The sequence below is a fragment of the Giraffa tippelskirchi genome, chromosome 8 (genome assembly GCF_054371585.1).
Source record: "Giraffa tippelskirchi isolate mGirTip1 chromosome 8, T2T-mGirTip1v1.2.pri, whole genome shotgun sequence".
Lineage (NCBI taxonomy): Eukaryota > Metazoa > Chordata > Mammalia > Artiodactyla > Giraffidae > Giraffa > Giraffa tippelskirchi.
Window position 1 is genome coordinate 81,905,563 of NC_137282.1, and position 18,378 is coordinate 81,923,940.

The following is an 18,378-nucleotide window of genomic DNA, read 5'->3' on the forward strand; positions in this document are numbered from 1 at the left end:
TTATTATCTGAAAACCAAGAAGTTCAGAGGGAGACACGGTCAACAGCTCTAAGATGTCATCAAGGACTCAAGTCATTTTCATATTTCTTTTCGGCTGTTCTCAGCAGAATGTCTTTTTCCTGGAGCTTGTCCTCTCCTGCTTTTAAGATGGCTAAAGCAACTCTCAGTATCATAGCTTCCAGATAACATGAAGAAAGGCATTAGGAAGAGCTTTTATTTCTCCATTTAATATAAAGGATAATCTTCTCTATATGCCTCCCCTCCCCCATATTACTTCTTCATTCTCATTGGATAGATTTATCTCACATGCCAATGCCTAAACCAGTCACTGACAAGGAGAATGGGACTCTCAGGGTCAGTTAGACCAATGATGACTCATAGCTGGTGAATGGCGATAGAGCCCACTTCCCCTGGAGCACCTGGCTGAGCAGGAGTTCTGTCTAGCCAGGGTTCAGTTGGGAAGGAGAGAGGGAGAAATGGCTGCCAAGAGTGACTGCTACAACAAGCATTCCCAATACCCTGCAAATTACACAGCTCTCAGCCTGTGCAGCCATGAAATCAAAAGTCGCTTGCTCCTTGGAAGAAAAGCTATGGCCAACCTAGACAGCATATAAAAAAGCAGAGACATTACCTTGCCGACAAAAGTCTGTCTAGTCAAAGTTTTGTTTTTTCCAGTAATCATGTATAGATGTGAGAGTTGGACCATAAAGAAAGCCGAGCACCGAAGAATTGATGCTTTCAAACTGTGATGTTGGAGATGACTCTTGAGAGTCCCTTGGACTACAAGGAGATTAAACCAGTCAATCCTGAAGGAAATCAGTCCTGAATATTCATTGGAGGAACTGATGCTGAAGGTGAAACTCCAATACTTTGGCTACCTGATGCGAAGAACTGACTCATTAGAAAAGACCCTGATGCTGGGAAAGATTGAAGGCAGGAGGAGAAAGGGATAACAGAGGATGAGATGGTTGGATGGCATCACCGACTCGATGGACATGAGTTTGAGTAAGCTCTGGGAGTTGGTGATGGACAGAAAAGCCTAGAGTGCTGCAGTCCATGGGGTTGCAAAGAGTTGGACACGACTGAGAGACTGAACTGACTGACAGCCCATGTATAAAATTGATCCTGTATCCATGCTGGCCACACTGGCCATTAGGAGAAGGTGGAAGGGGCTGCGGGGAGGAAGATGCACTTTCCCTCAACTGATCAAGGATATGGGAACAAAGATAGATTGTATTCTTCTAGACTCTAAACACACACACATAGAATTTGGGGAGTGTTTGTCAGTTAGGAGGAGTGTGAGGAATGGAAAACAGTGAGGAGAGGAAGGGGGAGGCTAGTGCTGAAAAAACTTGGCATGTCAACAAAGGATGGAGGAGAGAACATTAGCAAGAAAGAAAAAGGATGGGAGCTGGAGAGCCCCCAAGCACAGAAGCTGGGGAAATGAAGGGACAAATTCAGGAAGGAATGTTATTTAAACTGTGCGTACATCTGAGGAGCAGAAAAACCAAAGGAGCCGCACAAAAGCCTGAATAAGAGAGGGGAGCCTGGGAGCGGGAGTTAAGAGGAAGGCTCTTTCCGAGCAAGTGTAAAATGGTGTTGTCGTTTCAACAGCAATGACCCAGCAACCAATTCTATTTTTTTCTTAACTTGAAATCTCTGCTGTCCTGAAAATTACATGACTATGAAGCTACTTCTTCTGTGAGGCAGGAAGAAAGTGTGGAAAGGAATCCAATCAAACGGGCTGGGAGCTGGGACAACGTGGCAGCCTCTGGCCAAAGAAACATGGACACCCACGTGAGCAGCGCCTGATGGGGAGGAGCGGGGAGCTCTGTTTACTTTTTCATGCCCAGACCTTCAGGGGGCCCTTTGGACAGTGTTTTTGGAGCTCGGACCTCATTCTTGGTATCCCACGGTGCTAAGACTAAGGGCAAGAGGTTTTAAAATACTTGGAATCTCTCTTTTTTTTTTTTTTGAAATATAGTTGCTTTACAATGCTGTGTTAGTTTCTGTAGTACAGCAAAGTGAATCAGCTATGGTTAGTGAGTCAAGTCTGCTCATTGTCCCACTCTTTTCGACCCCATGGACTATAGCCCACCAGGCTCCTCTGTCCATGGAATTCTCTAGGCAAGAATACTGAAGTGGGTAGCCATTCTCTTCTCCAGGGGATCTCCCCCACCCAGGGATCAAACCTGGGTCTCCTGCTTTGCATGCAGATTCCTGACCATTTGAGCCACCAGGAATCAGCTATACATATAACATATATTCCCTCTTTTGTGGATTTCCTTCCCATTTAAGTCATCACAGATCATTGAGTAGAATTCCCTGTGCTATACAATAGGTTCTCATTAGTTATCTATGACCCCAAGTGACTGACTGCCTTCTCTGATGAATACTTTTAATCATTGAGCCCAGAGATGGCAAACTCCGTCCTTCTGAGGACTGATGTTGTGATAATAAAGAGGATTCCCTGGAATTATTCTTGAACATAACACAGTATTTGTTTAGAACACTTTAATAAGACTCTTACGGTAGGAAGTATGGTTCTAAAGCCATGCTCAACTCATAGACGATGCTCTACAAGCTTCTGTGCAAGGGATGGAGAGCAATTTTTGTTGCTTCTGCCAGTAGGTAAAGTAGGTAGAATCCCCTGTGTGCCAATTAGAAGTTACCCATATGTCTCTTTACATTTTCCCAAAAATTTTAGGCTTTTTTCTTTTTCTGTCCTTCTAGACATCTAGGCATCTGTCCCCAGGAGATGTTTTGGGTCTTCTGTCATTAGCACCCAGACTCATGCACAAGAACTCTGTGGTCAATCGTATAGTGGGTAGAAGGAGATGGTGAGATGTTACACTCTGCCAACGTAGACTTCCTCCCATCCTCAAATGTTTACTACAAGTCTCTCAAAACACTGAGACTCTCAAAACATTTGGCATGAATAGATATTTTTCTGAAAACTGGAGCAGAGGCTGAATGTTTCTCCTGAGAAGAAGGAGGGGTGAAGCAGTCTGGATGTGAGCATATGAGAATCAGAGGGACACCACTACTGATGTCTGGGGTCACTTGGACAAAAATGCTGTCTCAGTGTCTAAACTAGGTGGATCTGGGCAACTATCAATGAATCAATCAATAAACCAAACAGTGGGAATGTATTACATTTTTGCTTCCTGCTGGACATGTGTGGCTGTGGATGTGACAGATACAAGCTATGGGCAAGGTATGGCCTTCAAGGAATTGATAATCTAACATCCACACCAAACTTGAGCCCCAAAGGGATGAAAATGTACACTCATGACCATGATTACAACAGAGATCAGAGAAGAAGGAGGCAATGGAATCAGAAGTAGGGAGAGTTATGCAGGAGGGTGGCTTGAAATCAGAGAGAAATCTAGCCAGAGAGGAAGATGGGAAGGGCAGCACACCAGGCAAGGGACCACCCAAGGCAATGACGAGGAGGCACAAATGAGCGTGGCAGACTCGGGCACTTGGTCCTGGAGCATGAAGCTAGCAACCTCTTAAGCTGATGTCAAAGGAAGAGAGAGGGACCATCAGGGCCAACAGAGTCTCCATAACTCAAACAAGGAGGACCCCCGCCATAAGCCATCGAGGTCACACACTAGAGAGGGGGGTTCTCAGAGTGGGGATGTTGAGAGGCGGTCCTTTCTGTGACTCTGGACACTGGCTACTCCAGATGACCCAGTGCCACTTCAGAAAGCAGAGATCATTTCTTCATCAAAATGTGATTTTACCTTAATGCAAAAGTCAGAAAACGTAAGGCTGGACCAAAAGGAGAATTTCTCACAGAGACCTCTGATTTCCCCTTGAGGCTCCCGGAGACACTCGCCCTGCATCCAGTCTGCAGCCCAAGGATTCGGCCTCTGCCTCAGGACGAGGAAATTACCCATTCCAGTCTCACAGGAGGAATTAAGCTTGGAACAATACAGTATTTTACAATCCAGTACAAGCTGCATTTATCCAAGGCTTTTCATGCATGGCATCTTAAAGCTCTTTATGACCCCCCCCTTTTTTTTAATGGGGGGGAAAGAAAGAAAAAAGAATTTAAAAGAGAAAACCTTCTAAAAACCCAAACCCCCACTGAACTAAATGAGCCATTGAGAGTGAATAGGACTTAACAGTGGCCTTCAGAATGGGAACAGAAGTCCCACTCGGATGGAACAAGAACAACAGAATCAAAGGAAATCACAGCTCACAGAGGGCTGCACGGGGCCTGAAATGTACCCGTCACCCCGGGCGCTGACGGGCAGTGCCGTCTGCCCCAGCACAGTGAGCTTTGGATGGGGGTCAGGAGACAGAGTACGGCTCCCATGAAAGTGCAGACAGGACCAGAAGGCCACCTCTTGGCCCTGAAGGTGGCCAGTGCCAGCCTCAATATTTGCTGTACTCATCCAAGCAACACTCTCCCCAGTAGCCACTGCACAGGAAGTGGTTCTGCTCTGTGCCTTTGGACTTCATCCTAATCATAGCTTCCCTTCCCAAGCTCCCAGGGCCCTCACGCTGGGTGGCTGCACAGCCCTGGCCACATCTGACCTTCTGGGAAGCCCCTCATGCTTTGAGCATCCTCCCCACATCTCTTGCTCTCTCTCTCTGTTCCTCCAACTCCCCCAGCTCTTCCCCTGGGTCTTGATTCTTGCACGGCTAGCCCTCTGCTTGTCACAATCTAATCAACTCATTCCTTTAGGCATGTTGTGAGATGCTAATCACTTCTAACACTTATAAAGTGTCATAATAATGATACTTATCTTGGAAAATATATTTATGTCTTAAAGAGATCTCCAGTGTTGTAACCAGAGAGAAGAGACCTGGAATTTCCATGGAGATGGATGTTGCTGACTAGAGATGCCCAGGGTTGCCTTGGTGCTCTAGAGGCACCAAAGGAGTTTCTTAGTGAACATGGGAAATGTAAGTAACTCGTCTTGGGAGGTTGACAGAGTAAAACCATTGGCCTCCAGAGTCAGTTTCTAGGCAACTCAGTTACTGTAAATTGAAAACTCTAGGTTATGAGTTTGTTTGGTTTTCTTCCCTGCTGAGTGGGAAAGAAGTTCCAGAACAAGATGAGATCAGTGCTTGTAAAAAAAGAAATGACTGGAGGGATAAAGTTTGAGCATATAGATTCTGGCTGCACTATGCCATCCACCTTCCAGGGACTGTGAGGAATAACAAGATATCTCTAAGCCCCAGAGTGTGGGCTTTGGCACATAGTAGGTATTCAGTAATTACTGACTCCCATAATCTCCTTTCTGGCCATAGCCCTTTCCCTCCTGACCCCTTGTATCCTGTACCCCCACCCTGGGCTGGTCCAGTTTTCTTTAAGTTGTACCAATAGCTCCTGGGGGTCATTTTCCTGAGCCCCTGGGGACGGTTAACGTGAGTGGCAGTGTGGCCAGGGGGACAGGCACAGCAGACAGGAGGCCTGTTGTCCTGACTTGAACCGGGTCACACATGACCTTGGATAAGTCATTTCACTTCTCTGCTCCTTGGTCTCATTATCTATAAAATGAGCTCATTGAATAAAATGATATCTAAGGTCCTCCATGGTTCTAATATGCCAAGTTTGGGGAGAAATGACTTGATAATACCTTTAAATATGTTCAACCCCGCTGGGTTATGATTTCTGGTTTTTTAACTCCCCAACCCCTTCCATTTTAAACATAAGTATTGTTTCCTCAACCCTACAAGTTCTAAGACACAGATACTGAGATTTGGAAATGAAAGCCAAGAGCATTGCAGGCCATGTGATGCACTGCAAGATTCCCGTGTGGTTTGCTAAAATGTATATCCATGGTAGCCACACAGCTAAGGTCATAGGAACAAGACAGTGGAGACTATTTGTTCTGCTAGGCTGCGGTGTCTGAAACTTACTATGATCAGGAGGGTTCAGGGAGCCAGTGACCCTCAATGCCCTCCTGACAGCTAATTGTATAGAGGAAGCAGAGGCAGTGGACACCAGAAGACATGGAGTGGTACTGCAAGTACTCTACCATTTGGCATCCACCATTCTGACTTTCCATGGCCAGTGCACACCTTTGCTTCAAGGTTTTCTTTGGCCACAGACCTGACTCTTCCTGGGCACTTGGCAGCTGTAATAGATGCTGGCCAAGGAACTGTCCTTCACCAATGCCTGATGGGAACTGATGGATAATACCTGCATGTTCCAGCTCCTTCACCCTCCAGGTGGGGTTACTTTCAGGGGCGTGTCCATCCCTGGCTCCCCCAGTTGCCCAGCAGGACTATACAGCCACTGTCCACAGTCATGATCTGCTAAATGAGGCGCCCTCTGCTGGCTGCTTTCCCTTGCCCGCTCCGCTTCTTTATTCTCTCTTCTTTTAAATTGAAGTATAGGGTTTCCCAGGTGGCGCTAGTGGTAAAGTATCTGCCTATCAACGCAGGAGACGTAATAGACGGCAGGTTCGATCCCTGAGTCAGGAAGATGCCCTGGAGAAGGAAATGGCAAACCTCTCCAGTATTCTTGCCTGGGAAATACCGTGGACAGAGGAGCTTGGAGAGCTATGGTCCGTGAGGTCACAAAAAAGTCAGACACAACTTAGCAACTAACCAACAAATAATTTATGTACAATAATATATGTTACAGGTATACAATATATTTATTTTCAATTTTTAACTATACTTCATTCTTGCGTGTGTGCCGGGCTCAGTTGTGTCCGACTCTTTGTGACCTCCTGGACTGTGGCCTGTCAGGCTCCTCTGTGCTTGGAATTCTCCAGGAAAGAATACTAGAGCGCGTTGCCACTTCCTCCTCCAGGGGATCTTCCCGACCCAGGGATCAGACCTGCATCTCCTGAGTCTCCTGATAGTTATAAAATATTGGCTATATTCCCCATGTGGTATAATATATCCTCGTAACTTATTTTATACCCAATAGTTTATATCTTTTAATCCTCTACCCTTTTATTGCCCCTCTCTCTTCCCTCTCCCCACTGGTAACCACTAGTTTATTCTCTACATGTGTGGGTTCGTTTCATTTTTGTTATGTTCCCTGGATTGTTGCATTTTTAAGATTCCACATATAAGCGATATCATACAGTGTTCCTCTTAACGGTGTTTCCGAGAATCACATTCCAAATGAACTATTTTCACTCCTGTTCCAGCCAAACTCACACAAATGATTCAGCTCCTAAAGATACAGCTTTGATATAAGATTTCATTCAGCATCTCATTTATTCATTTGACAAACGTTTGTCGTGTTCTTATGGGATCAGGCACTGATCACAGTGCCAATAACTATTCATACATGTTCCGTAGAAGATCAGCTGATGGGTGCTTGGCTGAAAATCTTCCATTATAGGTACAGTTATCTGTGACTGGGCTGACTGAGTATCTAAAGATGAAAGACCTAACTCTGAGAAGCTTCCAGTCCAGCACTGCACCATCTTCCCCAGCCTCCAACCATACAAAAGCCTTTTTATGTTAGGAGGCCTGAGAAGGTAGTTCTGGCAAATGTCGCTCAGGGAAATGTGTAGCAGGAATAAAGAACTACGCTGCATCCTTTGTGTTTGTCCAGGTGTCTGTTCACATCAGAGGCGCTTCCGGGGGTGGGGGTGGGGGGCGACTTGCCACGGGGGTTCATCCGGGCCTTTGAAGCCGGCTGCCCTCTGGCCAGTAATCCTGCCCGTCGGCCTGGGAAATGGATTTTGCTCCCAGAATGAACCCTGAGCGTGTCACAGAGGGCATTTACCCCCGAAGGGTAAAGAAAAGAGTGCAGGCCTTCCTGTGCCGTTTGGGATCCTTGAGGAGAGCCCAAGCATTTTAAAAAAGAATCATCAAATAAGAATGACAGGGCTTCATTGCTGAGAGAGTGAGGGTGAGGCAGCTGAGTAAGTGCCGGAGGCATATTCGCCTTCTGGAGGCCCGGGGATGCTCCTGAGCACCTGCCAGCAGCGCCTCCTGTCCCTCTGTCCACGCCGCAGGCGCTGATGGCGGGCTTATTTGTTCTCTCAGTGTGGGGAGCTCGCCCCATCCCACTTCAGAAATTTCTTCTTTTAATTTACCCACGCTAAAAAGATGTGTCCAAACCTCACTTTTAACAAAAGTCAGTTACTGGAATCACAAGTTGGGCTGAAAGCAAATGAAGTTTAGTATTCAAACCAAATAATAGAAATGCCCATTTGAGCACATTTTTGTAATTCCCTATGTAATAAAAAGAGAGAGAGAACTGTATTTTTCTGTGCTTCTTTTAAGTGGATCCTTTCCACTGCTTTGGATTGTGCCCCAAAGCCAGACTGTTTTATGCTGGGTGGCGCTGGGGAGGGCGGGGTGGGGGGGTGGGGGGTGAAGGGGGTGCGGAGGAGCCAGGGAAGCTGCAGATTTCCTTTAGTGTGCAATGGAGCCCCATGGAGGGAGGAAGGACAGGCAGAAAGAGAGGCCACTGCCCACCACAAGCATGCATGCTTGTATGCTAAGTCACTTCAGTTATGTCTGACTCTTTGCGATCCTATAGACCTTAGCCCTCCAGGCTGTTCTGTCCATGGAATTCTCCAGGCAAGAATACTGGAGTGGGTTGCCGTGGCATCTTCCAGGGGATCTTCCTGACCCAGGGATTGAACCCAAATCTCTTGCACTTCTGTCACCAAATCCATGGTGCTATAGACCTGGGAGTCTGTCGCTCCACAGCTGACCACCACGTGAAAGAGGATCATGGCGTGAGTTTCTCTTAATGAGAAGATATTAAATATTGTGTTCAGATATTAACTATGACCACTTATTAATGGATTTAGTAAGTGACATTTATTTAAATTCATTTGATTTCTAAAAGTAAAGGTCAAGCCTTTAACAAGTTAATTTTGGGACTGAACTTCAATATGAATAAAGAAATAGTGTGAAGGATTTTCTTGGTGGTTCAGTGGTTAAGAATTGGCCTTCCAATGCAGGAAATGTGGGTTCGATCCCTGGTCAGGGAATTAAGATTCCACGTGTCTCAGGGAGACTAAGCCTGCACACTGCAACCAGAGAAGCACATGCAGAGCCTGTGCACCACAAGGAAAATCCAGGACTGTCAAATTTTTGAAAAAAAAAATGGTGTGAGAGGAGTGGGTAAAGGCATAGGACATGGTCTAGATTTCAGACCATGATTCTCCCCGTAAGAGCACTAACAGTGACTGTGCACTCGACTTGTGGAGTAAGACAAAATGCAATAAGACACACTCCTACTCAAGGAGCTTTCACTCTGGCTAAGGGACTAGGGCAAATCCCCAAATAGAGTATAATTTAGACTATAGTAATTAACAGAAAAGCCATCAAAGTGATATAGGAACTTAAAACAGGTAGAGGCCATCTTGGTTGTGGGAAATACCTTCATTCATTCATTTGTTCAACAAAAGTCACCTACTGTGGCTAAACATGATACTAGGACATCATGCCAACAATTCACAGAATAGACCTCCCTGGTGGAGTTTACAGTCTAGCAGGGAGGACAGATAATAATCAGTATGAGCTCCAAATAAGTAACTGTTATTTAGACAAGTCTTACATGCTAAGAGAAAAAGGAACTAGAGAAGGAAAAAGGAAGTAGTATGTCTGGGTATGGAGAAGGAAATGGCAACCCACTCCAGTATTCTTGCCTGGAGAATCCTAGGGACGGCGGAGCCTGGTGAGCTGCCGTCTATGGGGTCGCACAGAGTCAGACACGACTGAAGCGACTTAGCATAGCATGTCTGGGTAGGTTTCTGCAAAGATCTAGACTTTTACACTGAATGGAAGGGGTTCTGAGCAGCAGAGTGGTATGATCTGATTGACATTTTAATAGGATCATTCTGGACTGAGAACAGTTTCAGAAGGTGTTTGAAGCACACACTGACACCATCATAGTTAACCTGTGCTGAGCAAATCCTCCCTGCCAGACACTTAGATCACTGAGTACCCTGGACATTCTAAAATACCCGCCTATCAACACTTTGGGGTGGACACTATTTTATCCCTAATGACAAGGAAACTGAAGCTGAAAAGCTAAACAGTTTGTCTAAAACCTCACAGCTGACAAGAGGTAGGGCCTCACATGTTCTAAGCCTTAGGCCTGGTTCCAGGCCATTCTGTTACACTGGATAGCAGGCTTCCCTACAACCCACTTTCATGATACGCATTTCCTGTTCAAAAGCCTAGTAGGGTTCCCAACATTTGAGGCCCTCATTTGGGAAATCTGTTCCCTCCAAACCAAGAAATACTTGACTATGGTCAACAAGGGCCCTACTAAGAGGGATACAAATGATAAAGCAGATCATGTCAAAGATTTTGTAATGTAATATAGTAGGAGTTACAAGATAAATATCTGTGTTTCAAAAAAATTACAATTCAGGAAAAAGAGTCAGGCAAACAAAAAGTCAATTGATTTTAGAACACTCAGCTCATTGTCCTTCAAGCATGTTGTGCCCATGTGTCAGTTTATGCCTGGCTCTTGCACACTGGCCCTCACACATCTTTTTAGGCCCTCATACATCTTTTTATCCTCTGAAGAAACTTATAGCTAAGCACTGATGGTTATCATTCTCAACTTAGAGGGAAAGAAGCATGCTTAGATATGAGTAAGTGCCAAGGTTACACAGCAAGGTGGCATCTTGGAATCCAACACTGTTTTTGTTAACTCCAAATTCCATAGGCTGTGTGTTCTATTACACTGTCATTTGAATGAAGGGAGAGTGAAGGGGTGGGGGGAAGAAGCAGAGCAGAGAGGAGAGGAGAGAAGAGACAGAAAGGTCACTTAATACAAAGAATGAATTCACAGCTTCCTAAAAGAGCACCCAGCTAGGTGCAGGGTGAGGTGCCTCTTACCCAAAGATGCAGAAATAAGGGTCAAACACAGCAATAAGTACAACAAGCAGAATCTGGAAGAGGCCAGATGCCAAGATGGGTGGTGGATCCACCACCAGGGAAGGATTTGCCCAAAGCCTAGAAAAGAAACTGGTGCAACTGGGACATACAACAGCAGAAGAAATAGGGAGAATCTTGGGAAAGGGAAAGTCAGGGTGCTGAATAAAAGAGAAGGACACATACAAAAGAGAAGACACAGAATGTCATTGAGGGAACTTAATAGCAATCCCTGAGTAGAAGTGTGGGGGAGGAGCAGAACCTCTGTGAGGGGCTTAGGCCAAATGCAGCTTCTTGCAGTGGAACTGAATGATGTAGGCAATACCAGGTCATGGTTGTAGAAGAGCTCTGTGGAAGAGAATCCTTCCCCACGATAAGGCTGGGGATCAGAATGGCTTCCACAGACCCATGCCGAGACCCTGAGGAGTGTAGGTCCTGGGGATCTGAGGACTGACATTTACTGTCCAGGATGCCTGACTGTACCTGGCCATATCACGTCATTATTTGACTCCTGCCCTCTCAATGTTATGGGACCCTTACAAAGAGATTTATCTAGTAAATTGAAGTGACTTCTCTGTGTGGAATTTGCCTCCAAAATATTCTATTGTATGTGCTTTAGATGAAATCTTGTAGTATTATCATCCAAGAATCCTTGAATTTTGTGAGGTTAGAGAATTCAAAGAAATTCCTTCAACATTCTACTATTTTGCCATATAAATGGGAGCTCTGAGGACACACAAGGATCAGTGTGTACTCCTGTAAATTCACATTTCTTGCTATATATATATATATAATTTCATTTAGTAAGTTTGGGCTGTGCTGGGTCTTCATTACTGTGCAGGCTTTTTCTCTAGTTGTGGTGAGCACAGGCTATTCTCTAGTTGCAGTGCACAGGCTTCTCACTGCAGTAGCTTCTCTTGTTGTGGAGCACAGGCTCGAGAGCCTGCAGGCTTCAGTAGTTACAGCCCCCAGGCTCTAGAGCACAGGCTCAGTAGTTGTAGCACACAGGCTTAGTTGTTCTGCAGTATGTGGGATCTTCCCAGACCAGGGATCAAGCCCACATCTCCTGCATTGGCAGGCAGATTTACCACTAAGCCACCAGGGAAGCCCCACATTTCTTGTTTTAAAATCTTGGCATTATTTGAGATACATCTGTGAAAGTTGCTCAGTCATGTGTGACTCTTTGCCACCCCATGGATTATACATCTCCTCAACCCCAAAAGATAAAAAGGTTTGGCAATTATTTACCTTATTTTACCATAATCAAACCCATGCGGGATCCTGAAGCCTGAAGAATGATGTTTAGAAGAAAATTCCTAGTAAGTACTGATCGTTACATTCATCATGGTTGCACCTGATATTCGGGATTCTCTTCCTTTGTCAACACCCCACTGCTGCTCTTAGCCGGTGTGATCACGTGGCAGCCTTTGAACTAGGCAGGGCAGAGAGCAAAGGGAGGCAACAAGTGGCTGATTGAAGTCACTCATTTTTCCCTCCCCCAAATTGGCTAAGGACCCAATCTCCCATTTATTTTTTTTTTCCTGCTATGATTTTATTTTATTTTGTTTATTTATTTTTTAATAAATTTATGTATTTTAGTTGGGGGCTAATTACTTTACAATATTGTAGTAGTTTTTGCCATACATTGACATGAATAAGCCATGGGTTTACATGTGTTCCCCGTCCTGAACACCTCTCCCACCTCCCTCCCTATCCCATCCCTCTGGGTCATCCCATTGCCCCAGCCCTGAGCATTTGTCTCATGCATCAAACACGGAATGGTGTTCTGTTTCATATATGATAATATACATGTTTCAATGCTGTTGTCCCAGAATGTCCCACCCTCACCTTCTCCCTCAGAGTCCATAAGACTGTTCTATGCATCTGTGTTTCTTATTCTGTCTCGCATATAGGGTTATCGTCACCATCTTTCAAATTCCATATATATGCATTAGTATACTGTATTGGTGTTTTTCTTTCTGGCTTACTTCACTCTGTATAATGGGCTCCAGTTTCATCCATCTCAACAGAACCGATTCATATGTATTTTTTTAATGGCTGAGTAATATTCCATTGTGTATATGTACCACAGCTTCCTTATCCATTCGTCTGCTGATGGACATCTAGGTTGCTTCCATGTCCTGGCTATTGTAAACAGTGCTGCACCAGTGTTCATCGCAGCACTGTTTCCAATCTCCCATTTAAATGCTAATATAATACCAGCTGAGGTTAGAATTTTCTCCCCTCCTCTAGCTAGGTAGATGAATTTTTCAAAGAAGAAAACCAGAAGGGAAGGTTAAGGCACATTTACGTTTCAGTTCCTGGTGACTTGAGGACAAGGCATGACTTGATGGATTGGTATCAGATTTATCTTTAATGACTCTTACCCTACATTCCTATCTTATTACAGGCAGCTGCAGAAGAACCAGCAATCCTGAATGTAACTTAAAGGGCACAGGAGGATTAAATAATGCATGAAGGATTTCCTGGTCTGTCAGACAAATTCTGGAACATGTAGGACATGTCTCAGAGTCTCTGGAATGACAAGCCCAATGAGCAATATCATTGACATTCTGAATTTAATTTTTTAAGGGAAAATTTATTTTAGCCTTTGAAGACTTGTGGACTTCCCTGATAGCTCAGCTGGTAAAGAATTGCCTGCAATGTGGGAGACCTGGATTTGATCCCTAGGTTGGGAAGATCCCCTGGAGAAGGGAATGGCTACCCACTCTAGTAGTCTGACCTGGAGAATCCCTTGGACTGTATAGTCCATGGGGTTGCAAAGAGTCAGACACAACTGAGCGACTCTTACTTCACTTTCTTTTGAAGACTTTTATTTTCATTTGACTCTATTTTATAGTCCAGAATTACACTGTCCAAAATGGAAGCCATTCAGTCGATAGCTGTTGAACATTTGAAGTGTGGATAGTCTGAGTTGAGATGCTGTATATGTAAATAATACCCCAGATCTTAATGATGTCTCACAAAGAAACAGTGTAAAATAGCTCATCAGTAATCTTTATATCAATTACATATTGACATGATGATAATTTGGGCTATATAAGGTTAAAGAAAAATATTATTCCAGTTAATTTCACCTGATTCTTTTAGCTTTTTAATGAAGTGTCTGTAAAATTTCAAATTATGTATCTGGCTCACCTGAGCAGTTTGTGTTACATTTCTTAGGTACAGCAATGGTCTGGAGACCATGTCCCTCTCAAGAGTGTGTTTGGAGTTTTACTCCACTTGCAAGATAAGAAGTCACCCAGCTAGAGTTTAACGGATGCCAGTAGAAGACATGAGACCTGTGGCTCAGAGACAAAGGTTAGTTTCTTTCTCACAGCCCCAGCAGTAGCCAGAGTATCAGCATCTTTGCACCAATTTACCAAGCCCCAACAACACGGGGTGAAATAGACAGGGCCAAATGAGACCTGTACACATAGTGTTTTCCATTAGAGGAGAGGCACTCACAACTTGGAAAACTCAGATCTTTGATACAAAGTGTAGCAAGCAAACCTACCATTTACTCTGAAGGAAGACACTATATCTTTCAGGTGATTAATGATATAAACATACTTTAAAAAGATACTCCAGAATAAAGGATAGTTAGTGCCTTGCTTGCAAAACATGCAGACATGTGAGACACCTGTGGAGAATTGCCTACCGACATTCTCATTTCCTCCATCTTCTTTTCTTAGATTATACATTTCTCTTTGGGGGTGTTATGTTTCTACAGACAAATTTAATATAAACTGTTAAAAAGCCAACATTAGTCCCTAACTCACTGTAATTTTCCAAAGGGTTGATCATTTCCTTATTGAATTGTACACTATAATAGATTTTTAAGCCTCACTTCCCTTCTCTGAAAAGAACCTGCTTTCCTGAAATCATGACATTCAAAATTTACTTACATGGGCAGTATTTTAGAAAAGTAACGCAGAAGTCTGAAAACTCAACTAAAATAGGCCAATTTTCTGGGCACACACATTTAAGAAACACTTGGAAGCACTGGCACTTTAAAGAACAAATGTTAAAGAACATTTGTTTAACTAAATAGCAATTGAAAGTCTCCTCAAAGCCTGGACTCTGGAATCTCAGTTCCCATGACAGCACAGGTCCCAACAGGCTCTGCCTCACACCCTGGAAGGCTGCACCTTCAAAGCATTTCAGCAACATCAAGTCATGGGTTTTCACAGTGCAGAGGCGAGCCTGATCATTAAGTACTATTATCCAGATTTGACTGGCTTTATTCACTTGCCTCAGGCCCCAGAGTCAAAGTCAGAAGCCAGAGATGGATCCAGAATATTTAATTTCCTGGCTGTATTAACATCCCTGGACTAGGCCTATTTTTGCATATAAAATCACTCCTGGGCTTCCCTGGTGGCTGAGTGGTAAAGAATCCACCTGCTAATGCAATAGACACGGGCTCTAATCCCTGGTCCGGGGAGGTCCTACATGCTGTGGGGAAACTAAGCCCATGCACCACAACTGAGCCTGAGCTCTGGAGCCCAGAAGCTGCAACTATTGAGCCCCTGTGCGGCCACTACCGAAGCCCACACGCCCTAGAGCCAGTGCTCCGCAACAAGAAGTCACAGCAATAAGCCTGTGCCCTGCAACGATGAGTAGCCCCTCCTCACCACAACTAGAGAAAAGTCTGTGCAGCAGCAAAGGCCCAGCCAAAAATAAACAAATAAATATACTTTAAAAAAAAATCACTCCTCCCTGTTCTTTTAAATACACACAGTAATAGCTCATTGTGGGTTACTATATGTTTTTATTCTGTGGCTTAAAGACTATTTTATTTTTGTTCTTCTTAAACTATCACTATTTCATTTTTAATTTTTCATTCATTTGAATAGATAATAGATACACACGTGAAAGCAAAAATAGGAGTGGGGAGGCAGTGAGAAGCATTCTGCATTCCTCCTCCATCACCCAGCCTCTCAGGAGGTAAATCTCCTTATTGATTTCCTGTGAATACCTCCAAAGATAGACCATGCATTTACAAACATGTCCCTTATATTATGCAATAGATAGGCATACTATACATATCTTTCCCGTATCTTGCTTTTCTCAGTAATTAGTCTTGGCAATCATTTCATATCAGTATCCTCACTGCCTCATTCTTTTACCTGGACCTTATTATATTAAGTCAGTTTCCTATTAGGGGCATGTAGACTGTTTCTAGTCTTTGATATTCTAAGCAGCACTTATACTTATTTAACCAACACTTTACCCAGCGCTTGCTTTATTCCAGGCTCTGCAGTGAATATCCTTATACTTACTTTATTCCTGGCATATTAAAGTAGGTGAGAGACATAGTGGTTCTGCTGCTTTTCAGTTGTCCTTGGTAAATTGCTTAACCTTTCTGACCCTTGGTTTCTTCATTTACAATATGAGGATAATAATAGTACCTGCCTCATAGGCCCACTGGAGAAGGAAATGGCAACCCACTCCAGTATTCTTGCCTGGAGAATCCCAGGGTCGGCGGAAGCTGCCATCTATGGGGTCGCACAGAGTCGGACACGACTGAAGCGACTTAGCAGCAGCAGCAGCAGCATAGGCTCACTGAGAGGATTAAATGTATTAAACATATTATATAAAATATATGTTTATATATAATATATGTAAAGCATGCTGTCTAATATAAAATAAATATGTCATTATTCATTCATCATTATATTTACTATAGCTGTAATTTACATTAGATTTGTTTGTGTATCTCCCCAATTGTCTATTTATATCCTTTGCCTAATTTGTTAGGGTACTGACCAAATGGTCATATTGATTGTCAGATTTTTTTAAATGTTATTTATATATATACATGTATATAATATATATTTAAATATTATAATATAGGTACAGTAAATTTGTACAGTAAATAGATGTGTATACACACACATACACACACACATATATATATGTATATATACACAGTAAATATTATGTTCTCTAAACTGTGCCCAGGTTTCTGACCCAGAGAATCCATGAGATAACAAATGACGTTGTTTAAGCAATCATGTTTTGGGATAATTTGTCATATAGCAATGAGGAATACAATACACACATACTCTCTCTATATATATGTAAAGAAGGCTGAGCACTGAAGAATTGATTCTTTCTAACTGTCGTGCTGGAAAAGACTCTTGAGAGTCTTTTAGACTGCAAGGAGATCAAACCAGTCGATCCTAAAGGAAATCAACCCTGAATATTCATTGGAGGGACTGATGCTGAAGCTCCAATACTTTGGCCATCTGATGTGAGGAACCAACTTATTAGAAAAGACCTTGAACCTGGGAAAAGACTGAGGGCAGGAGAAGGGGGCAACAGAGGATGAGATGGTTGGATAGCATCACCAATGGACACTGTCAATGGGCATGAGTTTGAGCAAACTCTGGGAGATTGTGAAAGACAGGGGAGCCTGGCATGCTGCAATCCATGGGGTTCACTTTCACTTTCATATATATATATATGGGCTTCCCATGTGGATCAGTTGTGAAGAATCTGCCTGCCAGGATTTATATATATATATATATATATATATATATATATATATATATATATTCAGATGCTTAGCTGTATCCAACTCTTTGTAACCCCATGGACTATATAGTCCCTGGAATTCTCAGGGCCAGAATACTGGAGTCGGTAGCCTTTCCCTTCTCCAGGGGATCTTCCCAACCTAGGGATTGAACCCAGGTCTCCCACACTGTAGGTGGATTCTTTACCAGCTGAGCCACCAGGAAAGCCCAAGAATACTGTAATGAGTAGCCTATCCCTTCTCCAGTGGATCTTCCTGACCCAGGAGTTGAACTAGGGTCTCCTGCATTGCAGGTAGGTTCTTTACCAACTGAGTTATCAGGGAAGCCCGTATATATATATATATACACATATATATACATTTATATAAATACATATATCTTTTCAATTCTATAATATTCTTTGTCTATATATGAATTGAAAATATTTTTCTAGTATGTAATTTCTCTTTTCATATTTTTCTCACCATGTAGACATTTTTATTATTATAGAATCAAATTTATTCATCTTTTTTCTGTGAGTTCTGAGTTTTTTAGGTTACTTGGAAAAGTCTCTCCTCTTGTGAGATAAGAAAAATTATTTTCTATTTTTTTCTGGTACTTTATACTTTTATTCTTTACGGTTAAATCATTGATCCATATGCAAGTTATTTTGGTCTTAGGTGAGATAAGAATTCCACTTTACTTTTCCCAGATATATGTTATAACACTATTGCAATACCATGAAGACAATTTAAGAAAATAAGTAGTTCGACTTCAGGAAGTCTTACAATTTACACAAATATTATTCTACTCAGTGTGTGTTCTATAGGAGGATGAAAGTGAGTATGGCCTTCTCATCCCGCTCATTATTAGTGATAATCTTAGTAAGTACAGAGTTTCCCTGGTGGCTCATATGGTTAAGGGTCAGTCTGCAAATCAGCAGACCCAGGTTCAATCCCTACATTGGAAAGATCCCCTGGAGCAGGGAATGGCTACACACTCTAGTATTCTTCCCTGGAGA